Genomic DNA, 27,382 nt, shown 5'->3' on the forward strand with positions numbered 1-27,382 from the left:
TATCGATTGCAAGCGACCTAAGATCCATCTATAGTCGTCTACAACCACAACCATTTATTGGCACGCTGCAGCCTAACACACAAACAAGAGGATCGATTCAAGAAGCTTCTATCTAACATTTGCACTAAATGGCGCGGCGTGGCCCAGTATACGCGCGGCGTGGCTCGGCCTGATGGGTAGTTTCCATATTGACGTTTTTCTTGTTCTCCAAGATGTTTCCTTGTTGTTTTTGGCCTATATAAGCATCCTATTGTAACGCTTATGTATACACACAAATTATATTAATAAAAATCTCCTTAGTTGGTCCGTGGATTAAAGTAATCGACATTCGATTACATATAACCACGTAAAATCTCGCGTTCTTTAAATTTTCATTATTGTTCTTTCGTTTGTCGATTGTGGAAGAGTAATTCTCTGGAATTACTCTATTGTTTGGGTCCTATAATCCTTACAATTGGTATCAGAGCTCAAGGTTCGAGTTGGGATCGATGGCAGAAGACGGTAAATTGAAGATTGAGCGGTTTGTTGGCAAAGACTTCGCCTTTTGGAAGATGCAAATAGAAGACTACTTGTATTAAAAGAAACTTCACCACCCAAAGGCATGAACGATGCCGATTGGATGCTCTTGGATCGTCAATCTTTGGGTGTGGTTCGTCTTGTACTCGCCAAGAATGTTGTTGGTAATATGATGAATGAAAAGACAACGTTTAATTGTTTGAAGGCACTCTCCAACATGTAGGAGAAACCTACGGTGGCGAATAAGGTTTTTCTCATGCGACAATTATTCAATACGAAGATGAAGGAAGGTATGAGTGCAACGGATCATATCAACAAATTCAACAATCTTGTTTCAAGATTAGAGTCGGTTGAAATCAAATTGATGATGAACTAAAAGCACTAATATTGCTTTCATCATTACCAGAAAGTTGGTCGGGTACGGTTATCGAGGTTAGTAGCTCTACTGGTACTACTAAGTTTGTGTATGAAGGAATTAGGGATTTAATTCTCGGTGAAGATACTAGTAGGAGAAGTTCGAGGGAATTGTTATCCGGTTCTTTATTAAGTACCGACAACCGTAGTAGGAAAATTGATCGCGGTGTGAAGAAAAGTAAATGGAAGTTCAAGAAGAGGTATCCATCGAAAGACCGAAGTGATGTTATTTGTTGGTGTTGCAATCAAAAGGGGCATTATCAAAGGTATTGTAAGAATGCTACAGTTAAAGATGTTAACTTAACCGCGGAAGATACGGAGGATGCACTATTATGTAGTGTTGAAAGTTTGGTGGAGTCTTGGGTCTTGGATTCGGGAGCTTTGTTTCACGCCACACCTACTAAGAGCGTGATGAAGAATTTTCGGTCGTATCAAGGTAAAGTTAGATTGGCAAACAACAAAGGTCTCGAGATTAAAGGTATAGAAGATGTTGTATTGAAGACTATTCTTGGTTCTAATTGGACTTTGAAAGACGTGAGGTTTATTCCTAAGCTTAAAAGGAAGCTAATATCGGTTGGTCAATTAGATGAAGAAGGTAATGAGGTTACTTTCAAGAATCACCAATGGGAGGTGATTAAGGGTAGTAGTGTCGTGGCTCATGGACATAAAAGGGGAACTCTTTATATGGTTGAGGTGTTTGAAGAAGACACGGTGATTGCTACTGTTTAAGTTGGGGCCAATTCTACTCTATGGCACCGACGACTTGGGCATATGGGTGAGAAGGGTATGAAGGTTCTTAGTTCAAGTGGGAGGATTTCAGATTTGAAAAAGATAGAGCTAGGGTTTTGCCAACCATACACTTATGGGAAGCAAAAGAAGGTGACTTTTGTTAAAACAGGGAATACACCTAAGTTAAAGAAATTGGAGCTAGTTCATACGGATGTTTTTGGGCCAACTAATGTAGAATCACATGGAGGTTCTCGTTATTATGTCACTTTCATTGACGACTCCACTCGAAAGGTATGGGTTTACTTTCTCAAAGCTAAATCCAAAGTATTTGGTACTTTTGTAAAGTGGAAAGCTATGGTTGAGAATGAGACAAATTTAAAGGTTAAGTGCTTAAGGTCGTACAATGGAGAAGAATATGGTAGTCTTGAGTTTAAAGACCATTGTGCAAAGCTCGGTATTAGAATGTTGAAAACAGTACTGGAGACACCGCAACACAATGGGTTCTCCGAACGTATGAATCGTATGTTGAATGAAAGGGCTAGGAGTATGAGACTACATTCCGGTTTGCCTAAGATGTTTTGGGCATATGTGGTTAATACGGCGACTTATTTGATTAATAGGGGACCCTCAACACCATTGGGTTTCCGAATTCCCGAGGAAGAATGACAAGGTAAAAGAGTTAATTATGATCATCTTAAAATCTTTGGGTGTAATGTATATGTGAAGACCAAAGATATTGATAAAGATAAACTTGAAGCTAAGTCAAAGAAGTGTACATTCATTGGTTATGGTTTGGATGATATGGGATATCGTTTTTGGGATAATGAAGCTAGAAAAGTTATTCGATCGCGTGATGTTACCTTTGATGAAGATCGGTCTATGGCAAATTGAAAATGGAGAGTCAAAAACCGGATCAAGTTATTCTTGACGATGTTTCTCTTGATGATTTTGAGGGTTCTAGTGGGAGTTCAGGGAACAATGAATTGCTGATAAATGGTGATGGGTCAGATCTTGACAATGATGGGGATGGTTCGGATAGCGGTGATAATTGCGAAAATAGTGCGAGTTCTAGTGATGAGGAGGCTATTAATGAAACCGGTCCAACCATACTGGTTGCTCCTATACTTAGACGCTCTACTAGAGTGCCCAAACCTAATCCTAGGTTTTCTCCATCAACAAACTACTTGCTCTGTACCGAGAATGGTGAACCCGAAAGTTAATTTGAAGCAAGAGTGTCTAAAGAATCCATATAATGGGAGCTTTCTATGAAAGAAGTGATGGGGTCACTTGAGAAGAACAAGACTTGGTCACTAGTGAAATTACTTGATGATAAAATGGCGTTGCAAAATAAATGGGTGTATAGAATAAAGAATGAGGTGGATGGCAACAAGAGGTACAAAGCACAGTTAGTGGTTAAAGGGTTTCAACAAAGGAAATGGGTTGACTACCAAGAGATATTTTCACCAGTGGTGAAGATGATTACTATTCATTTGGTACTTTCGTTAGTCGTATCCGAGGACTTACATCTACAACAACTAGATGTGAAGACCGCATTCTTACACGGGGATCTTGATGAAGAGATCTATATGAGGCAACCCGTGGGCTTTGAGGTAAAGGGTAAAGAGAAGTGGGTTTGTATGTTAAAGAAAAGTTTGTATGGATTGAAACAAGCACCTCGACAATGGTACTTGAGATTTGATGAGTTTATGAAGAAGGTTGGTTTTGTAAAATGTGAAGCAGACCATTGTTGTTACTTGAAGAAATTCAAGTCTTCTTACATAATTTTATTGCTATAGGTTGATGACATGTTGCTTGCGGGTTCCGACATGTTTGAGATCAATAAGTTGAAATATATGCTTTCAAAAGGGTTCAAGATGAAAGATCTCGGTAGTGCTAAGCAAATACTTGGAATGAGTATTGTGCGTAATCGTGCTAAAGGTGTTCTATACTTGTCTCAATCCAAATGTGTTGAGAAAGTAGTAGAAAAGTTTAATGTGGATAAAGCAAAAGCTCGTTCTATGCCTTTGGGTAGCGCTATGAAGTTATCGAAGAATCAATCACCTAAAATGGAAGAAGACAAAGCAGAGATGGAAAAGGTACCGTATAGATCGGTCGTGGGCAGTATTATGTATGCCATGGGTTGCACGAGACCGGATATAGCTCATGCATTGGGAGTTGTAAGCCATTATATGTGTAATCCGGGGAAAGAGCATTGGGAAGCGGTCAAATGGTTGCTTCGTTATTTGAAAGGTACTTCTAGTATGAGACTGTTATTTACTAAGGGTAATGTTGTACTTAGAGGTTATGCGGATGCAAATTTGGGTGGATTTGGTGATTCAGGGAAGAGAACTACAGGATATGTGTTCATTGTTGGTAAGAGGACGGTTAGTTGGATGTCTAGACTACAAAGGAGTGTTGCTTTGTCGACCACTGAGGCCGAGTATGTGGCTATTGTGGATGCTTCTAAAGAGCTTGTTTGGTTGAAGAACTTCTTGTGTGAGTTGGGTAAAAGACAAGACAATTGCATATTATATTGTGACAACCAAAGTGCAATCAATCTCGCGAAGAATCCGGTGTTTCATAATCGTACGAAACACATTGATTTGAGTTATCATTTTATTCGAGAACATATTGAGAATGGTCTTTGATATTGGAGAAAGTCCTTGGTATGAAGAATCTCGCGGATATGTTTACTAAGGAGGTGTCAATAGACAAGTTGAGGTTTTGTAAAGCCTCAACGGGTCTTCTCATGAACTAATGAGAAGGTAGTGACCGACTAGGGAGATAGAGAGATGATGATTCGATTCTAACAAGAAGTGTTGAAGACCTTGTATCGAAAGTCTACTTATTCGGCGTATGTGATAGGAGTGTGCGTGTACCAAATGGAGTTTGGCGGTAAAGGGTGCTTTGGCAATCTTGGTTAGTTTGTTGATATAATTGGTTAACAAAGTGAGTCATGGTTTTGACTATCTTCAAGTGAGAGATTGTTGGATGTGAAGAATATCAAAACAAGACGAACGAGACGCTTCAAGAGAAGAGGCACAATGCGGCCTAACACACAAACAAGAGGATCGATTCGAGAAGCTTCTATCCAGCATTTGCAGTAAACGGCGCGGCGCAGCCCAATATAGGCGCGGCGCGGCTCGGCCTGACGGGTAGTTTCCATATTTACGTTTTTCTTGTTGTCCAAGATGTTTCCTTGTTTTTGGTCTATATAAGCATCCTATTGTAACCCTTATGTATACACACAAATTATATCAATAAAAATCTCCTTAGTTGGTCCGTGGATTAAAGTAATCGACATTCGATTACATATAACCACGTAAAATCTCACGTTCTTTACTTTTTCATTATTGTTCTTTCGTTTGTCGATTGTGGAAGGGTAATTCTCTGGAATTACTCTATTGTTGGGTCCTATAATAACCATTGTACGAATTCTTTTCTGTGTAGATTCTCAATACTTAAGGACTAAAGAAACTTCATTAGAATTTTGCTCAAGAGAGGTGACTTGATAACATGTTTAACATTTACACTTAAAGTAATAAAGAGAGAACAAACCTGCTGGACAGAGTATCATAAATAACAATGCTCTTGTTTCTAAAGTTGAATTTATTATTATCATTACATGTTCCATTTAGTGTGAAGATCTAAAAGAATAATTGTATTTTAAAACAACTTGCCCATTTTCTCAAGAACTTCACCAATTAGAAATTAATGTCTTATTAGTGTGAAGGAAGGAAAACATGGAGTGACGGTGTTAGACGCATAAATATAAATACATGTCTATTTATCCAGAGATTAATAAAAGCGAAGAAAACACACCTTGACATGAAGACCTAATATTCACAACCATATCAGTAGCGTAAATTTTCAACATGCCCATGGTCATATATATATATATATATATATATATATATATATATATTTGTAATCAAAGTGGGCAAATTACGAACACAAAAAAGAATTACATTTTAAGTCTAAAAGGTGAAGAAGAGCAATGTATGCAAGAAACTGACTATTCGACAATTAATCGGGCATAAATTAAACATATGAAATGGAGATGTGACAAACATACCCATCCTAAAAATGTCATGATCAAAGAATGAAAAAAAAAAAAAAAAAAAAAAAAAAAAAAAAAAAAAAACAAACCAAAAACTCAACAACCTACACAGATGTGTTCAAGCGAAGAAAGCTTTAAGCCTCGTCAGCATCTGAAAAATCAAAGAAAACTACAATATATGAAAAACTTGTGACAGATACAAATTTTTAGTATTATCATCTTGTGATTTTGTACATAAGTGTTGTCATGCTCATCCTTACATGTCTTGATGTTCATACAACAACACTTATAATTGGTACAAATTGTTAAGAATAAAACTGTAAATCTAAGTATTAAACCCATGAATTTTTCAATATTATACCACGTATAGGTTTAGAAGCATGTATATACATCAAATGTAGATTTCATTATTCGATTAAAGGAAAAATCATTTATAAGAAATTGATTAATTGACCCCTTAGATATAACAGAATCTGTTTATCTGGACATTTAATACACTGTATTATGTATACGACATCAAGCTTTAAAAAAAAGGTTCCTAAATACCAACATAAATAGCTTGTGAATTAAAATAAAGAAAATCATCAATGATCAAAGAAGAGAATGCAAACCCGATTCGTTGTTTGATAGTAATTTCAGAATTAACCATAATCTGAGTAAAAAATAAATCACAAGATAAGATAAGAAAAGTCAAAGTTATTGCATTCATTCAACAATAATAGGTTCCATACAACGTATATAAAGACAGTAACCCTAATAGGGCCATAGCCCATTACATGAATAACTAAAGTGAGCCGAACCCCACTTGGGCTTCTATATCATCTAACAAAAATGAATGACAATCAAAGACCTAAAATTCTTGAGTGAAACACCACCACTTGCAATTCTTAGCAATAAGAAAATTCAAATCTTTTTTGACAAATTTAGAATTTGATTAAACATACCCTCGAGTAAATCAATACCAAATATTAAATTCTTCTTTGGCATTTTATTGAACACGTTGTGTGCCTACATTACATTTTCATATTGTTGATATCTTAAGAATGAATTGAATGATAAAGTAGGTTAGTTCGGAAAAGAGAAAAAAGATAAAAGAAGAAAAAGACTCGAAACATACATAAGCAATAACGAAGCAATTTCTTCATAGTGTGAACAATCCTTTAAATTACAACAACATTAATTAACAATTTCAATGAAAATGATCTAAAATCCACAATAGCGTAATCATGTTCCAATATGAATATTAAATTTAGCAAAAGGGATAGGAAGGGAAAATTGAAAGGTTACAGTTTTACATCCAAGGTTGAAAGTGTTGATTATTAATTCAAACATGTTACGGGTATGTTTGGTAAAACCAGCTAGCTGGTAGCTGATAGTTTTTAGATGGTGGCTTTTACCTGGTAGCTTATAGTTGGTAGCTGTTAGCTTTTTATATGTATTTAGTTGTTTGACAAAGTAGCTGAAACTATTAAAATGAAAAGTAAAATGACAAAAAGCTAGAAGCTAAAATCTAAGCGCTAGTTCTAGTAGCTTTTAGCTTTTTTTCTTTTTGCAAAAAACTTTAAGCTTTTGCAACCAAACAAAGCTTTTTATTTGATAGTGGTTTTTCATAAAAGTTAAAAGCTAAAAGCTCTAAACAACTTGTTGCCAAACATGGCCGGAGGAAGGGATATTAAATCATGAACCTCATTTGATCTTTCATATAGTAACATCGATGATGATCATTATTTGAAAGATGTGTAGATTTAATTAAGGTATTTATTACAAAAAATATACATATCTTATTCTAAAACTAGTCCTATTAATTAGACGTAATTTCTTTTGTATATATAATGCCGTGTTTAATTCCTATCATATTTATTTGTTTCTTTTTTTGTGTTTTTTAATTAGAATTAGTATAAAATAATGACACTAGATGAATTAGGATATTTATTTGTGTTTTTTATTATCTTGGTGGTATGCTCAAGCAAAATTAAGGGTAACTAAAGAAATGATTACATCATAATTTTATAGCTTTATATGAATTTATAGACAACTAGATGAATATCTACATGGGTCCAAAAGCTAAACGAGTGAGGCTTGGCCCAAGGAGTAGCCCATACGAGACTTATAAGATGTATACATGTTTTATGCACTATATATCCTAGTTAATACAAAGGGTAATTTCGCTGTTAGCCAGTGATATTTGCACATCAGTATGCATAACCATGAGAAGTGTATTAACCGATTCATGCACGTTGTTTGCAGACAAAACAAAGAAACCCGGGTGATAATCCACTGATGCCAAATTAGCGAGGCATTCTTTACCCTTTTTGATATCCAATTGAAATTTTAAAGTTGAATTTTTGAGATGATCATATATGCGGACCATTCTTTGTTACGAAAAACTTTATCATTCCAAAAATTATAAATTAATTAACCCCATATCCACTTGGTTGCTTGCCAAATGACTTTCTCCATTGATGTTGTGGGATACTTTGAACTTTCATGAAAGCCTCCACTGTGATGCCCCGTACAAAACCACCGTGTACGAATCATCATCAACAGGATCATTACAAGGTTAAGTACTATATGCTGTAATTAAAGAAGTTGCATTCACGATAAAAAGGTGATGTCATAACCGACATCAAATGTTTTACATTTCAAAAGCATGCTTCACTAAGTAGAAGCAAATAATAAGTGTATGTGACCACAATGGTCGTTACAAGTCATAGTTCAAAAGTACGAATGTTTGAATGCAAAGTAAAGTAGTTCATGCGTGGACAACTCTAAGCAGCGGGTTCTACAGTACGACTAGTACACAGCGGAAGCAACCTCAAGCACCTGAGAAAAACATGCTTAAAAACGTCAACACAAAGGTTGGTGAGCTATAGTTTAAGTATAACAGTATGTAAGGTAGGCCACGAGATTTCAGTGCTACAAAGAGCGTTTCAAAACAGTATGATAAAGTATATGTTAACCGTGGGCACTTGGTAACTAACTTAACGTTTATACCCCCTGAAAGTACACTTGGCAAGTGCGTATGTTTACGAAGTATTAAACACTCGTTAAATGCTAGCGCTACTAGCCCGAGTGGGGATGTCAAACCCTATGGATCCATATCTAAGATTCGCGTTCACGGTTCAAAAACCAATGATTAAACGTTACCGAGCTAAAGGGAATGTTTATGCCGTTGTATAACCCACACATATATAAGTTTAAGTACTCGTGCGTAGTATGTAAAACATAAAATCCGCATGTATTCTCAGTTCCCAAAATAAGTTAAAGTAAAAAGGGAATGCTATAACTCACAATGATAATGTAGTCGTAAAGTCGGTTCGAAAAAGGTGTGCAAGTAAACGGTCCGAAAGTCCTCAACCTAAGTCAAATAGTACTAAGTCATTAAATAGTCTTAATAGGTTTAAAAGTATGTAAATAAGGTCTTAAGGGTCATCATCATTCATCGTTAAACAAAAGGCGTAAGGTAGGTTTCGTTTATGAAAGTAGTTTAAAACAAAGTCTGACTTCAGTCAGTCACCACGGCCTCTACCCTTACTGAATTAAGGTGAGACCAGTTTCCATAGCTCCGTCTATGAGTCCCTTAAGTGTGGTAAAATTTACAGAAGCAAACTCGTCTTGGTTTGACCGTGGAGACGGTCTAAGTGCGAGTAGGTCAGAAATTTCTGTACAACGTTAAAGGACATAGTAACGATCGGAGGGCCATAAATCCTAAACCGTAACTCGGATTAAGACGAGTCCTATATGAAAAGTTATCTACTCGAAAAGATATATCTAAAAATCAAGGTTAGAATAGCCCAGGTCTACTGGTCTGTTACAGAATCACCAGACCAGTAGCTTTTGGACAGAACAGTGAGTTTAAAAGGGTTCCGGTGGTCTTGATGCTTGATGTTCATCATGGTTCTCATTCTTGATGCATATAGCTTCAAGTGTACAACTCATTGATGTATCTACATCATCTTAACCAAGTCTTGACCATCATAACCCATGTGCAAGTCTAAGACATGAAGCACAACTCACTTAAGAGTTGTATGAAGTTTGATGAACCAAAGTTGCATCAAAGTCTTAGATCTAACACATACATGGACTTTAAAGCTAATAACAAGTTACAAACTTGAAAGTAAACTAACTAATCAAGATCATAAGTAGTAGAACATAGTTCTTAGTCTGATCTTGAAGATCCAAGACTCAAAAGTCTAGATCCAAAGTTATATCTAAAGAAAACTTATTTGTGTGTTCTTGAACTTTCAAAGTTAACTTAATTTGTTCAAGAGATATGAGATCAAGACTAACTTGTAGTACTTGACCATATACACTAACTACATGAAATTAAAGTGCATAAATTGAAGAAGTAAACTTAAATAAACAAGAAAAGGTTCATGGTTGTTCATACTTTAAAGATTCAAACCAAAGTTTGATCTTTAGAAAGTAAACTTTAAGGTTTACTTCATGAACTTCAAGTATGTCTTTCAACCATGAACTTTATAATCTTTTGAAACAAGTAGGGTAGAACATAACTAGATAGATTATGTTCTTGTTATAACAAGATAAAATGAAGAATCAACTAGGTAGTTTGATTCTTGTAAACTAAGTAAGTAAGTAACAAATAACAATAAGTAAGTAAGCTACAACAAGATCAAGTAATAAACAACAAAAGATGATGATGATTAAATGGTGTTGGATTTCGGTTTTTACAAGAAGAAAGGAAGAGAAAAAGTATCATGTAACTTACAATATTTGAGAGCAAAAGAGAGAAAGAGATGAGAGAAAAGTTGAGAGGATTTTGCAAGTAAAGTGTGTGAAAATGAATGATGAATACAAGTGAAAGAGTAATAGCAAAAATGAAATCAAAACCTCCCTCCAAGGCCATATGGCCTACGGTGTTTTTGCAGCAAAAAAGGGGAAGGCAAATGTTTAATGGTTACTTGTTTGTAAAGCTTGAAAAAGTGTGGTTAATAGAGGTATGTGCATGGAGATTATGGTAACTAGATTCCTTCAAGTATTAAACTAAGTAGTCTCCATCTAATTGATACTTACAAGTGTAGGACATGGGCTAACTAAGTCCATTAATAATGTAGGGTGGGCTTGGAAGTCCAATAACATGAGTCCATTACACTAACAAAGTCCAAGTTCAAATAAATCACAAGTTAAACCAATTAAAGCCCAAGTAACTAACTAATAGCCTTAGTTAATTAAAATGATTAATAAATTTAATCATGAATGTAAATAATATCTAAAAATATTATTCGTGAAAGTTCCGGGTGTCACAAAGACGTTTCGGGCACTTAAAAGTCAAGTACGGGCAATCATGGTAACATGTAAATGTAATAACATACATTCATTTAATCACACGTATTAATAATAATAATTATTAATAAATAAACGTTGGAAATTCCAGGGTGGTTACATTACCCACCTGTTAAAGAAAATTTCGTCCCGAAATTTAAGCTGAGGTAGATGGAGGAGTCGGGAAAAGGTGAGGATCCTTCCGCATCATTTGATCCTCTCGTTCCCAAGTAAACTCAGGTCCTCGTTTGGCATTCCATCGCACTCGTACAATCGGAATCTTGTTGCGCTTCAAAGTTTTGATCTCATGATCCATAATCTCAACTGGTTCTTCCACAAAGTGGAGTTTGTCGTCAATCGTGAGCTCCTCAAGTGGTATGATAAGTTCGGGTGCAGCAAGACACTTCTTCAAGTTCGATACATGGAAGGTAGGATGAACTGAGCTCAATTGTGCTGGTAGATCCAAACGGTAAGCAACGGGTCCAACACGTTCCAAGATTTCAAAAGGACCAATGTATCGTGGGTTTAACTTTCCACGTTTTCCAAAACGGATCACACCTTTCCAAGGTGCAACCTTTAACATTACACGATCACCAACGTTGAATTCAAAGTCTTTACATTTAAGATCGGCATAACTCTTTTGGAGATCACGGGCAGTCTTAAGTCTAGCTTGAATCTGAGCAATCTTCTCCGTGGTTTCGTGGACTACCTCGGGTCCGGTGATTTGCTTTTCGCCTACTTCGGCCCAACAAATAGGAGATCGGCATTTACGGCCATACAATGCTTCAAAAGGTGCAGCATTAATGCTCGAGTGATAACTGTTGTTGTACGAGAATTCGGTGAGTGGCAAATGTCTTTCCCAGGCCTTTCCAAAATCAATGACACATGCACGCAGCATGTCCTCCAAGGTCTGAATCGTTCGTTCACTTTGCCCGTCAGTCTGAGGATGATAAGCAGTACTCATGTCGAGACGAGTTCCCATGGCTTCTTGCAAAGAACGCCAAAATCTAGAAGCAAAACGGGGATCGCGATCGGAGATGATCGATAAAGGTACACCATGTCGTGATACAACCTCTTTGATGTATAACTGATCAAGTCTTTCCATTGTATCAGTTTCCTTCATCGCTAGAAAGTGTGCAGATTTGGTAAGGCGATCAACAATAACCCAGATGGTATCATATCCGCCCACCGTCTTTGGTAGCTTGGTGATGAAGTCCATTGTTATCCTTTCCCACTTCCATTGTGGGATTTGCGGTTGTTGAAGTAAACCAGAAGGTCTCTGATGCTCGGCTTTAACCTTCGAGCAAGTCAAACACTTACCAACATAAGTCGCAACGTCCTTCTTAAGATTCGGCCACCAATACTGTTCTTTAAGGTCGTGGTACATTTTGCCTGCTCCAGGGTGAATCGAATATCTCAATTTGTGTGCTTCATCAAGTATGAGGTTCCGTAGATCTCCATAGAGAGGTACCCAAATTCTTCCGGCATAACATCGAAGTCCAGACTCCCTAACCTCGAATCGAGAGACAAGTATGTTCAAATGTTCGTGAGATATGTTCTCCTCTTTGAGAGCCTTATCTTGGGCTACTCTGATCTGGCTGTTGAGGTTTGAATGGATGGTGATGTTCAGAGCCCTAACACGAAGAGGTACCGTCCTCTCCTTTCGGCTTAAAGCGTCAGCTACAACATTGACCTTGCCAGGGTGATAACGGAGTTCACAATCGTAGTCGTTGAGCGTCTCGATCCATCGACGTTGTCTCATATTCAGTTGCTTCTGATCAAAGATGTGCTGGAGACTCTTGTGATCGGTGAAGATAGTGCTCTTAGTTCCATAAAAATAGTGTCTCCACAATTTAAGCGCAAAGACAACGGCTCCAAGTTCAAGATCATGTGTAGTGTAGTTCCGCTCGTGAATCTTCAATTGACGGGAGGCATAGGCAATAACCTTTGATCGTTGCATCAGTACACAACCAAAACCACTCTTCGATGCATCACAATAAACAACAAAGTCGTCACTGCCTTCAGGAAGTGATAGGATAGGTGCGGTGGTTAACTTCTTCTTCAAAGTTTGAAATGCTGATTCGTGTGCGGGTTCCCAAACGAACTTCTTGCCCTTGTGAGTCAGTGCGGTCAAAGGACGCGCAATCAGAGAAAATCCTTCGATGAATCTTCGGTAATAACCGGCGAGACCTAGGAATTGGCGAATATGCGTCGGAGTAGTGGGGGTCTCCCACTTGCTGATGGCTTCAATCTTTGCGAGATCAACTTTGATACCCTGGTCGCTTACAACATGACCCAAAAAATTGTACTTCCTTCAACCAAAATTCACACTTGGAGAATTTGGCGTAATGTTGCTCTTGTCTTAAGAGTTCAAGCACTAATCGGAGGTGTTGCTCATGTTCTTCTTCACTCTTAGAGTAGATGAGGAAATCATCTATGAAGACAATAACAAACTTGTTCAAGTAAGGCTTGCAGACACGATTCATGAGGTCCATGAACACGGCAGGTGCATTTGTTAAACCGAATGGCATCACGAGAAACTTATAATGACCATAACGGGTCCTGAATGCAGTTTTCATCACGTCACTTTCCTTCACCCTTAGCTGGTGATATCCGGATCGCAAATCGATCTTTGAGTAAACGCTCGATCCTTGTAGTTGATCAAAAAGATCATCAATTCGTGGAAAAGGATACCGATTCTTGATTGTCAATTTGTTGAGTTCACGGTAGTCGATACACATACGGAAGGATCCATCCTTCTTCTTCACAAACAACACAGGTGCGCCCCAAGGCGAGAAGCTTGGTTGAATAAATCCTCGGTCTAACAGCTCTTGTAGTTGACTCTGTAATTCTTGCATCTCGGAAGGTGCGAGTCTATAAGGTGCGCGAGCTACAGGTGCAGCTCCTGGCACTAAATCAATCTGAAACTCTACGGCTCTCTGCGGCGGCAATCCAGGCAATTCCTCTAGGAAGACATCAGAAAATTCGTTCAAAATTCGAACGTCGTTCACGCTCTTCACCTCAGTTTCTACCGCTTTCACATGTGCTAGGACAGTAAAACGTCCCTTCTTCATAATCTTTTGCGCTTTCACGCAACTAATGATGTTCAACTTCGAGGTACATCTCTCTCCATAGATAACCAGTGGTTCGCCATCTCCTTGTAGTATGCGAAGTGCTTTATCTCCACAGATAATATTGGCCTTTATCTTGCTCAACCAATCCATACCGACGATCACGTCAAAACTTCCCAGTTTGATAGGTATCAAATCAATTTCGAAATCTACACCAGCTATGTTGATAATAGCTCCTCGACTAATGTGGTCAACTTTTTCAAGTTTACCGTTGGCGACCTTGACAAGCATACTCTCTTTTAACGGGACTAATGACCAATTAATCTTATCGCAAAAATGTCTAAATACATAACTTCTATCCGCACCAGTATCAAACAAGACAGAAGCTAAAAGATTGTTGATTTTGAATATACCTGTCACCAAGTCGGGGTTATCGCGTGCATCCCTTGCATTAACATTGAAGGCTCTACCTCGGGGTGGTCCTCCGTCTTTTCTCTTGTTTGGGCATGCATTTCTGAAATGGCCCGTCTGTCCGCATTCGTAGCACTTCTTTGGTCCATTGGTGTTTGGCTTCCCATTCAAAGTAGTGACCTTGCAGTCCTTCCCGATGTGCCCAGCCCGTTGGCACTTCTCACAGACAACATTGCAATACCCAGTGTGGTGTTTGTAACATCGCTTGCATTGAGGTAAGGTTCCTTTGTAGTTCGGGTTAGTGTTGGTGTTGTTGTTGGGATTAGGGTTTCCACCGTTGTTGTGCCTCTTGGCGGGGGTTTGATCGTAGTTTCTCCTCCTGTTGTTGTTGTTGTTGTTGTTGTTGTTGTTGTTTTTGTTGTGGTTGTTGTGGTTGTTGTGGTTGTTGTCCCATTTCCTCTTTTCACTACTACCGGCTTCAAACTTAGCCTTCTCCTGCTCGTCAAGGATGATTTGATTCAGGAGAGTATGCGCCATGTGCATTGCTTTGGGGACATTCGGTGGCTTGGATGAGGTAACATTACCCTTGATGGACTTAGGAAGTCCCGAGAAGTATTTCTCCAAGCGCTTAAATTCGGGGGTGACCACGGTCGGACACATCAGTGCTAACTCCAAAAACCTACGATTGTAACTGTTAAGATCGTTTCCCACGGCTTTCAACTGCATAAATTCGATCTCCATCTTTTGTATTTCGGTCCTTGGACAGTATTCCTCAATCATAGCACACTTAAACTCTTCCCAAGGCGTAGCATACGCCTCATCAATCCCTTTTGCTTGAGCTAACGTGTTCCACCACGTTAGCGCGCCGTCAGATAGCGTGCAAGATGCAAACTTGGTCTTATTGTCCTCCGAACAGTTGCTAACTCGGAATACTGATTCAAGTTTCTCGAACCATCTGGTGAGACCAACTGGTCCCTCGGTGCCGCTGAAGTTATGCGGTTTGCAGCTCTGGAATTCCTTGTATGTACACCCATTTCGAACGGGTGGAATAACCGGTGGTGTGAAATGTCCCGTTCTTATTGATTAAAAACGTTCCATATTAATTGATTTCGTTGCGAGGTTTTGACCTCTATATGAGACGTTTTTCAAAGACTGCATTTATTTTTAAAACAAACCATAACCTTTATTTCATAAATAAAGGTTTAAAAAGCTTTACGTAGATTATCAAATAATGATAATCTAAAATATCCTGTTTACACACGACCATTACATAATGGTTTACAATACAAATATGTTACATCGAAATCAGTTTCTTGAATGCAGTTTTTACACAATATCATACAAACATGGACTCCAAATCTTGTCCTTATTTTAGTATGCAACAGCGGAAGCTCTTAATATTCACCTGAGAATAAACATGCTTTAAACGTCAACAAAAATGTTGGTGAGTTATAGGTTTAACCTATATATATCAAATCGTAACAATAGACCACAAGATTTCATATTTCAATACACATCCCATACATAGAGATAAAAATCATTCATATGGTGAACACCTGGTAACCGACATTAACAAGATGCATATATAAGAATATCCCCATCATTCCGGGACACCCTTCGGATATGATATAAATTTTAAAGTACTAAACCATCCGGTACTTTGGATGGGGTTTGTTAGGCCCAATAGATCTATCTTTAGGATTCGCGTCAATTAGGGTGTCTGTTCCCTAATTCTTAGTTTACCAGACTTAATAAAAAGGGGCATATTCGATTTCGATAATTCAACCATAGAATGTAGTTTCTCGTACTTGTGTCTATTTTGTAAATCATTTATAAAACCTGCATGTATTCTCATCCCAAAAATATTAGATTTTAAAAGTGGGACTATAACTCACTTTCACAGATTTTTACTTCGTCGGGAAGTAAGACTTGGCCACTGGTTGATTCACGAACCTGTAACAATATATACATATATATCAAAGTATGTTCAAAATATATTTACAACACTTTTAATATATTTTGATGTTTTAAGTTTATTAAGTCAGCTGTCCTCGTTAGTAACCTACAACTAGTTGTCCACAGTTAGATGTACAGAAATAAATCGATAAATATTATCTTGAATCAATCCACGACCCAGTGTATACGTATCTCAGTATTGATCACAACTCAAACTATATATATTTTGGAATCAACCTCAACCCTGTATAGCTAACTCCAACATTCACATATAGAGTGTCTATGGTTGTTCCGAAATATATATAGATGTGTCGACATGATAGGTCAAAACATTGTATACGTGTCTATGGTATCTCAAGATTACATAATATACAATACAAGTTGATTAAGTTATGGTTGGAATAGATTTGTTACCAATTTTCACGTAGCTAAAATGAGAAAAATTATCCAATCTTGTTTTACACATAACTTCTTCATTTTAAATCCGTTTTGAGTGAATCAAATTGCTATGGTTTCATATTGAACTCTATTTTATGAATCTAAACAGAAAAAGTATAGGTTTATAGTAGGAAAAATAAGTTACAAGTCATTTTTGTAAAGGTAGTCATTTCAGTCGAAAGAACGACGTCTAGATGACCATTTTAGAAAACATACTTCCACTTTGAGTTTAACCATAATTTTTGGATATAGTTTCATGTTCATAATAAAAATCATTTTCTCAGAATAACAACTTTTAAATCAAAGTTTATCATAGTTTTTAATTAACTAACCCAAAACAGCCCGCGGTGTTACTACGACGACGTAAATCCGGTTTTACGGTGTTTTTCGTGTTTTCAGGTTTTAAATCATTAAGTTAGCATATAATATAGATATAGAACATGTGTTTAGTTGATTTTAAAAGTAAAGTTAGAAGTATTAACTTTTCTTTGCGAACAAGTTTAGAATTAACTAAACTATGTTCCAGTGATTACGAGTTTAAACCTTCGAATAAGATAGTTTTATATATATGAATCGAATGATGTTATGAACATCATTACTACCTCAAGTTTAGTAGGTAAACCTACTGGAAGTGACAAGAAATGATCTAGCTTCAAAGAATCTTGGATGGCTTGAAAGTTCTTGAAGTAGCATCATGACACAAAAACAAGTTCAAGTAAGATTTTTACTCGAATTAAGATAGTTTATAGTTATAGAAATTGAATCAAAGTTTGAATATGGATATTACCTTGAATAAGAAAGATAGCCTACTGTATATAACAAAGGTTTCTTGATCTTAGATGATTACTTGGAATGGATTAGAAAGCTTGGAAGTAAATTAGTAAACTTGAAGGGATTTTTGAAGTGTTCTTAAAGTGTTCTTCCTATGATGATTATAGCTTGATTCTTGAAGTGATTTTTGATGAAGATGATGATTAACTACTGGAAAAATACGTTCATAATAGTGTGTGTGTGTGTGTTGAGAGAGAATTAGAAAGAGAATTGGAAGTGAAATGGAGTGAATGATGAGTGGTAATTGGTGAGTGGTGAGTGGGGTTAAAAGGAGTTCTAGTTAGTTGACTAGCTCATGGTAGAAGTTAAAATTGATTAGTCATACATGACATAATCAAGAGTGGAATCCCATGCTAGTTCCTATTGGTATATACCCATAGTAAGTACGTTTTGAAGCTGTGTATAATACGGGTAAGAATACGACTAGAATTCTTGATGAAAGAAAAGAATGGGAAAGTAACTGTAACCATTTTTGTTAAGTATGAGTGTTTTGATATATGTCTTGAAGTCTTCCAAAAGTATTTTAATACATCTAAATACACTACATGTATATACATTTTAACTGAGTCGTTAAGTCATCGTTAGTCGTTACATGTAAGTGTTGTTTTGAAACCTTTAAGTTAACGATCTCAATTAATGTTGTTAACCCATTGTTTATTATATCTAATGAGATGTTAAATTATTATATTATCATGATATTATGATATATTAATATATCTTAATATGATATATATACATTTAAATGTCGTTACAATGATAATCGTTACATATATGTCTCGTTTCGAAATCCTTAAGTTAGTAGTCTTGTTTATATGTATATAACTCATTGTTAATATACTTATAGAGATACTTACTTATCATAATCTCATGTTAACCATATGTATATCCATATATATATCGTCATGTCGTTTTTACAAGTTTTAACGTTCGTGAATCGCCGGTCAACTTGGGTGGTCAATTGTCTATATGAAACATATTTTAATTAATCAAGCCTTAACAAGTTTGATTGCTTAACATGTTGGAAACATTTAATCATTTAAATATCAATCTCAATTAATATATATAAACATGGAAAAGTTCGGGTCACTACAGTACCTACCCGTTAAATAAATTTCGTCCCGAAATTTTAAGCTGTTGAAGGTGTTGAAGAATCTTCTGGAAATAGATGCGGGTATTTCTTCTTCATCTGATCTTCACGCTCCCAGGTGAACTCGGGTCCTCTACGAGCATTCCATCGAACGTTAACAATTGGTATCTTGTTTTGCTCAAGTCTTTTAACCTCACGATCCATTATTTTGACGGGTTCTTCGATGAATTGGAGTTTTTCGTTGATTTGGATTTCATCTAACGGAATAGTGAGATCTTCTTTAGCAAAACATTTCTTCAAATTCGAGACATGGAAAGTGTTATGTACAGCCGCGAGTTGTTGAGGTAACTCAAGTCGGTAAGCTACTGGTCCGACACGATCAATAATCTTGAATGGTCCAATATACCTTGGATTTAATTTCCCTCGTTTACCAAATCGAACAGCGCTTTTCCAAGGTGCAACTTTAAGCATGACCATCTCTCCAATTTCAAATTCTATATCTTTTCTTTTAATGTCAGCGTAGCTCTTTTGTCGACTTTGGGCGGTTTTCAACCGTTGTTGAATTTGGATGATCTTCTCGGTAGTTTCTTGTATAATCTCCGGACCCGTAATCTGTCTATCCCCCACTTCACTCCAACAAATCGGAGACCTGCACTTTCTACCATAAAGTACTTCAAACGGCGCCATCTCAATGCTTGAATGGTAGCTGTTGTTGTAGGAAAATTCTGCTAATGGTAGATGTCGATCCCAACTGTTTCCGAAATCAATAACACATGCTCGTAGCATGTCTTCAAGTGTTTGTATCATCCTTTCGCTCTGCCCATCAGTTTGTGGATGATAGGCAGTACTCATGTCTAGACGAGTTCCTAATGCTTGCTGTAATGTCTGCCAGAATCTTGAAATAAATCTTCCATCCCTATCAGAGATAATAGAGATTGGTATTCCATGTCTGGAGACGACTTCCTTCAAATACAGTCGTGCTAACTTCTCCATCTTGTCATCTTCTCTTATTGGCAGGAAATGTGCTGATTTGGTGAGACGATCAACTATTACCCAAATAGTATCAAAACCACTTGCAGTCCTTGGCAATTTAGTGATGAAATCCATGGTAATGTTTTCCCATTTCCATTCCGGGATTTTGGGTTGTTGAAGTAGACCTGATGGTTTCTGATGCTCAGCTTTGACCTTAGAACACGTCAAACATTCTCCTACGTATTTAGCAACATCGGCTTTCATACCCGGCCACCAAAAATATTTCCTGAGATCCTTGTACATCTTCCCCGTTCCAGGATGTATTGAGTATCTAGTTTTATGAGCTTCTCTAAGTACCATTTCTCTCATATCTCCAAATTTTGGTACCCAAATCCTTTCAGCCCTATACCGGGTTCCGTCTTCCCGAATATTAAGATGTTTCTCCGATCCTTTGGGTATTTCATCCTTTAAATTTCCCTCTTTTAAAACTCCTTGTTGCGCCTCCTTTATTTGAGTAGTAAGGTTATTATGAATCATTATATTCATAGATTTTACTCGAATGGGTTCTCTGTCCTTCCTGCTCAAGGCATCGGCTACCACATTTGCCTTCCCCGGGTGGTAACGAATCTCAAAGTCGTAATCATTCAATAATTCAATCCACCTACGCTGCCTCATATTCAGTTGTTTCTGATTAAATATGTGTTGAAGACTTTTGTGGTCGGTATATATAATACTTTTGACCCCATATAAGTAGTGCCTCCAAGTCTTTAATGCAAAAACAACCGCGCCTAATTCCAAATCATGCGTCGTATAATTTTGTTCGTGAATCTTCAATTGTCTAGACGCATAAGCAATCACCTTCGTTCGTTGCATTAATACACAACCGAGACCTTGCTTTGATACGTCACAATAAATCACAAAATCATCATTCCCTTCAGGCAATGACAATATAGGTGCCGTAGTTAGCTTTTTCTTCAATAACTGAAACGCTTTCTCTTGTTCATCATTCCATTCAAATTTCTTCCCTTTATGCGTTAATGCAGTCAAGGGTTTTGCTATTCTGGAAAAGTCTTGGATGAACCTTCTGTAGTAACCAGCTAGTCCTAAAAACTGGCGTATGTGTTTCGGAGTTTTCGGGGTTTCCCACTTTTCAACAGTTTCTATCTTTGCCGGATCCACCTTAATACCTTCTTTGTTCACTATGTGACCGAGGAATTGAACTTCTTCCAACCAAAATGCACACTTTGAAAACTTAGCATACAATTCTTCCTTCCTCAATACTTCTAACACCTTTCTCAAATGTTCACCGTGTTCTTGGTCATTCTTTGAGTAAATAAGTATGTCATCAATGAAAACAATGACAAACTTGTCAAGGTATGGTCCACACACTCGGTTCATAAGGTCCATGAACACAGCTGGTGCATTAGTTAAACCAAATGGCATGACCATAAACTCGTAATGACCGTAACGTGTTCTGAAAGCAGTCTTTGGAATATCATCTTCTTTCACCGGCATTTGATGATACCCGGAACGTAAGTCAATCTTTGAATAAACAGACGAGCCTTGTAGTTGATCAAATAAGTCGTCGATTCTCGGTAGCGGGTAGCGGTTCTTGATGGTAAGTTTGTTCAACTCTCGGTAGTCGATACACAAACTGAATGTACCATCTTTCTTCTTGACAAACAAAACAGGAGCTCCCCACGGTGATGTGCTTGGTCGAATGAAACCACGCTCTAAAAGTTCTTGTAATTGGCTTTGTAGTTCTTTCATCTTGCCGGGTGCGAGTCTGTAAGGAGCACGAGCTATTGGTGCAGCTCCTGGTACAAGATCTATTTGAAATTCAACGGATCGATGTGGGGGTAATCCCGGTAATTCTTTCGGAAATACATCGGGAAATTCTTTTACGACGGGAACATCATTGATGCTCTTTTCTTCAGTTTGTACTTTCTCGACGTGTGTTAGAACAGCATAGCAACCTTTTCTTATTAGTTTTTGTGCCTTCAAATTACTAATAAGATGTAGCTTCGTGTTGCCCTTTTCTCCGTACACCATTAAGGGTTTTCCTTTTTCTCGTATAATGCGAATTGCATTTTTGTAACAAACGATCTCTGCTTTCACTTCTTTCAACCAGTCCATACTGATTATCACATCAAAACTCCCTAACTCTACTGGTATCAAGTCAATCTTAAATGTTTCGCTAACCAGTTTAATTTCTCGATTCCGACATATATTATCTGCTGAAATTAATTTACCATTTGCTAATTCGAGTAAAAATTTACTATCCAAAGGCGTCAATGGACAACTTAATTTAGCACAAAAATCTCTACTCATATAGCTTCTATCCGCACCTGAATCAAATAAAACGTAAGCAGATTTATTGTTAATAAGAAACGTACCCGTAACAAGCTCCGGGTCTTCCTGTGCCTCTGCCGCATTAATATTGAAAACTCTTCCGCGGCCTTGTCCATTCCTGTTCTCCTGGTTCGGGCAATTTCTAATAATGTGGCCCGGTTTTCCACATTTATAACAAACTACATGGGCATAACTTGCTCTGACACTACTTGCTCTGCCATTACTCGTTCCGACACCATTTGTTCCTTTCGTTCTATTAACCCCTGGTCCGTAGACCTCACACTTCGCCGCGCTATGACCATTTCTTTTACACTTGTTGCAAAATTTGGTGCAGAACCCCGAGTGATACTTTTCACACCTTTGGCATAGCTGCTTCTGATTGTTGTTGTTGTTGCGGTTATTATTGTTGTTGGGATGATTGTTGTAGTTGCTGTTGTTGTTGTTGTTGTTGGTCCGTTTGTTGTAGTTGCGATTGATGTTGCGATTTTTGGGATAATTGTTGCGATTATTGTTGTAATTGCTGTTGTTGTTGTATTGGTGATTCTTATCACCGTTTTCCTCCCACTTTCTTTTGACTTGCTTCACATTGGCCTCTTCAGCCGTCTGTTCTTTAATTCTTTCTTCAATCTGGTTCACTAGTTTGTGAGCCATTCTACATGCCTGTTGTATGGAGGCGGGCTCGTGTGAACTTATATCTTCTTGGATTCTTTCCGGTAATCCTTTCACAAACGCGTCGATCTTCTCTTCCTCATCTTCGAATGCTCCCGGACAGAATAGGCACAATTCTGTGAATCGTCTTTCGTACGTGGTAATATCAAATCCTTGGGTTCGTAACCCTCTAAGTTCTGTCTTGAGCTTATTGACCTCGGTTCTGGGACGGTACTTCTCGTTCATCAAGTGCTTGAATGCTGACCACGGTAGTGCGTACGCATCATCTTGTCCCACTTGCTCTAGATAGGTATTCCACCTTGTTAACGCAGAACCTGTGAAGGTATGCGTAGCGTACTTCACTTTGTCCTCTTCAGTACACTTACTTATGGCAAACACCGATTCGACCTTCTCGGTCCACCATTTCAATCCGATCGGTCCTTCGGTTCCATCAAATTCCAAAGGTTTGCAGGCAGTGAATTCTTTGTAGGTGCATCCTACACGATTTCCTGTACTGCCAGATCCAAGGTTATTGTTGGTATGTAGCGTAGCCTGTACTGCGGCTATGTTTGAAGCTAGAAAAGTACGGAATTCCTCTTCATTCATATTCACGGTGTGTCGAGTAGTCGGTGCCATTTCCTTTAAAATAGTCAAATGGAACAAGTTAATCATACAGAATATTAAGAGTAGTTAATAGTATTTCGTAGCATAATATGAACTCATTTATAAAAGCTTTTTCTTCATATTAGCGTTTTATAAGTTTAAATTCGGGTAGTACCTACCCGTTAAGTTCATACTTAGTAGCTAATATACAATTCAACTACTACAATTCTATATGAAAAACTGATTGTAATAATATTTCGCGTTCAAACTTTTATACAATATTTTATAAACTTACAATACCGCTTATTTTACATAAAGCATGAAATATAGCGCACAATAACTTTGATACAAGATAGTTGTGAAGATAATTCTAGCTAGTACACAAGTCGTTCAGCAAAGGCAATAAAGACACGTAATTCATACGTCCAGAAACAAGTCATGCATTCTGGTTTTACTAGGACTACTTCCCATCCTTGGTCTTGTGGAACATAACCGTTATGGCCGTTGATAAGACAGCGTGTTGTAATGTCGTCAAAGGGACAAGGGTTACGTAATGACCAACAATCTCGTAATAACCTAAAAACCTCATTTCTTACCCCAATTACCGACTCCGTCACTTGTGGGAACGTTTTGTTTAATAGTTGTAGCCCGATGTTATTGTTCTCACTTTGGTTAGAAGCGAACATTACTAACCCGTAAGCATAACATGCTTCTTTATGTTGCATGTTAGCCACTTTTTCTAAATCACGAAGTCCTATATTCGGATATACTGAGTCAAAATAATTTCTTAACCCGTTGCGTAAAATAGCATTTGGGTTCCCCGCAATATATGCGTCAAAGTAAAGACATCGTAACTTATGGATTTCCCAATGTGATATCGCCCATCTTTCGAACGAAAGCCTTTTATAAACCAAGGCATTCTTGGAACGTTCTTCGAATGTCTTACAAACTGATCTCGCCTTAAAAAGTTGTGCCGAGGAATTCTGATCGACTCTAGACAAGATTTCATCAATCATGTCTCCGGGTAGGTCTCTTAAAATATTGGGTTGTCTATCCATTTTGTGTTTTTATACTGTAAAATAGACAAGAGTTAGATTCATAAAAAAAATACTTATTAATACAAGCAATTTTTACATATATCATAAAGCATAAGCACACTATATTACATATATTACACCACACGAATACAACTATCTTATTCCGACTCACTCGTTTCTTCTTGTTCGGTTTTGGTTCATTTTGCTAAGTTTCTAGGGATATATGATGTTCCCCTAATACGAGCCGTCGTTGTCCACATTGGTTTAGAAAAACCTGGTGGTTTAGAGGTTCCCGGGTCATTGTTACAACTTAAGGACTTCGGGGGTTGACGATACATATAAAGTTCATCGGGGTTGGAATTAGATTTCTCTATTTTTATGCCCTTTCCCTTATTATTTTCTTTTGCCTTTTTAAATTCAGTTGGGGTAATTTCTATAACATCATCGGAATTCTCGTCGGAATCCGATTCATCGGAGAATTGGTAATCCTCCCAATATTTTGCTTCCTTGGCGGAAACACCATTGACCATAATTAACTTTGGTCGGTTGGTTGAGGATTCTCTTTTACTTAACCGTTTTATTATTTCCCCCACCGGTTCTATTTCTTCTACCGGTTCCGATTCTTCTTCCGGTTCCGATTCTTCTTCCGGTTCCGACTCTTCTTCCGGTTCCTCTTCGGGAACTTGTGAATCAGTCCACGAATCATTCCAATTTACATTTGACTCTTCATTATTATTAGGTGAGTCAATGGGACTTGTTCTAGAGGTAGACATCTATCACATAATATCAAACACGTTAAGAGATTAATATATCACATAATATTCATATGTTAAAAATATATAGTTTCCAACAAAAATGTTAAGCAGTCATTTTTAAAGAAAACACGGTCGAAGTCCAGACTCACTAATGCATCCTAACAAACTCGATAAGACACACTAATGAAAATTTTCTGGTTCTCTAAGACCAACGCTCGGATACCAACTGAAATGTCCCGTTCTTATTGATTAAAAACGTTCCATATTAATTGATTTCGTTGCGAGGTTTTGACCTCTATATGAGATGTTTTTCAAAGACTGCATTCATTTTTAAAACAAACCATAACCTTTATTTCATAAATAAAGGTTTAAAAAGCTTTACGTAGATTATCAAATAATGATAATCTAAAATATCCTGTTTACACACGACCATTACATAATGGTTTACAATACAAATATGTTACATCGAAATCAGTTTCTTGAATGCAGTTTTTACACAATATCATACAAACATGGACTCCAAATCTTGTCTTTATTTTAGTATTCAACAGCGGAAGCTCTTAATATTCACCTGAGAATAAACATGCTTTAAACGTCAACAAAAATGTTGGTGAGTTATAGGTTTAACCTATATATATCAAATCGTAACAATAAACCACAAGATTTCATATTTCAATACACATCCCATACATAGAGATAAAAATCATTCATATGGTGAACACCTGGTAACTGACATTAACAAGATACATATATAAGAATATCCCCATCATTCCGGGACACCCTTCGGATATGATATAAATTTCGAAGTACTAAAGCATCCGGTACTTTGGATGGGGTTTGTTAGGCCCAATAGATCTATCTTTAGGATTCGCGTCAATTAGGGTGTCTGTTCCCTAATTCTTAGATTACCAGACTTAATAAAAAGGGGCATATTCGATTTCGATAATTCAACCATAGAATGTAGTTTCACGTACTTGTGTCTATTTTGTAAATCATTTATAAAACCTGCATGTATTCTCATCCCAAAAATATTAGATTTTAAAAGTGGGACTATAAATCACTTTCACAGATTTTTACTTCGTCGGGAAGTAAGACTTGGCCACTGGTTGATTCACGAACCTATAACAATATATACATATATATCAAAGTATGTTCAAAATATATTTACAACACTTTTAATATATTTTGATGTTTTAAGTTTATTAAGTCAGCTGTCCTCGTTAGTAACCTACAACTAGTTGTCCACAGTTAGATGTACAGAAATAAATCGATAAATATTATCTTGAATCAATCCACGACCCAGTGTATACGTATCTCAGTATTGATCACAACTCAAACTATATATATTTTGGAATCAACCTCAACCCTGTATAGTTAACTCCAACATTCACATATAGAGTGTCTATGGTTGTTCCGAAATATATATAGATGTGTTGACATGATAGGTCGAAACATTGTATACGTGTATATGGTATCTCAAGATTACATAATATACAATACAAGTTGATTAAGTTATGGTTGGAATAGATTTGTTACCAATTTTCACGTAGCTAAAATGAGAAAAATTATCCAATCTTGTTTTACCCATAACTTCTTCATTTTAAATCAGTTTTGAGTGAATCAAATTGCTATGGTTTCATATTGAACTCTATTTTATGAATCTAAACAGAAAAAGTATAGGTTTATAGTAGGAAAAATAAGTTACAAGTCATTTTTGTAAAGGTAGTCATTTCAGTCGAAATAACGACGTCTAGATGACCATTTTAGAAAACATACTTCCACTTTGTGTTTAACCATAATTTTTGGATATAGTTTCATGTTCATAATAAAAATCATTTTCTCAGAATAATAACTTTTAAATCAAAGTTTATCATAGTTTTTAATTAACTAACCCAAAACAGCCCGCGGTGTTACTACGACGGCGTAAATCCAGTTTTACGGTGTTTTTCGTGTTTCCAGGTTTTAAATCATTAAGTTAGCATATCATATAGATATAGAACATGTGTTTAGTTGATTTTAAAAGTCAAGTTAGAAGGATTAACTTTCGTTTGCGAACAAGTTTAGAATAAACTAAACTATGTTCTAGTGATTACGAGTTTAAACCTTCGAATAAGATAGTTTTATATATATGAATCGAATGATGTTATGAACATCATTACTACCTCAAGTTTAGTAGGTAAACCTACTGGAAGTGGCAAGAAATGATCTAGCTTCAAAGG

This window comes from Rutidosis leptorrhynchoides, chromosome 11 (assembly GCF_046630445.1).
Source record: "Rutidosis leptorrhynchoides isolate AG116_Rl617_1_P2 chromosome 11, CSIRO_AGI_Rlap_v1, whole genome shotgun sequence".
Lineage (NCBI taxonomy): Eukaryota > Viridiplantae > Streptophyta > Magnoliopsida > Asterales > Asteraceae > Rutidosis > Rutidosis leptorrhynchoides.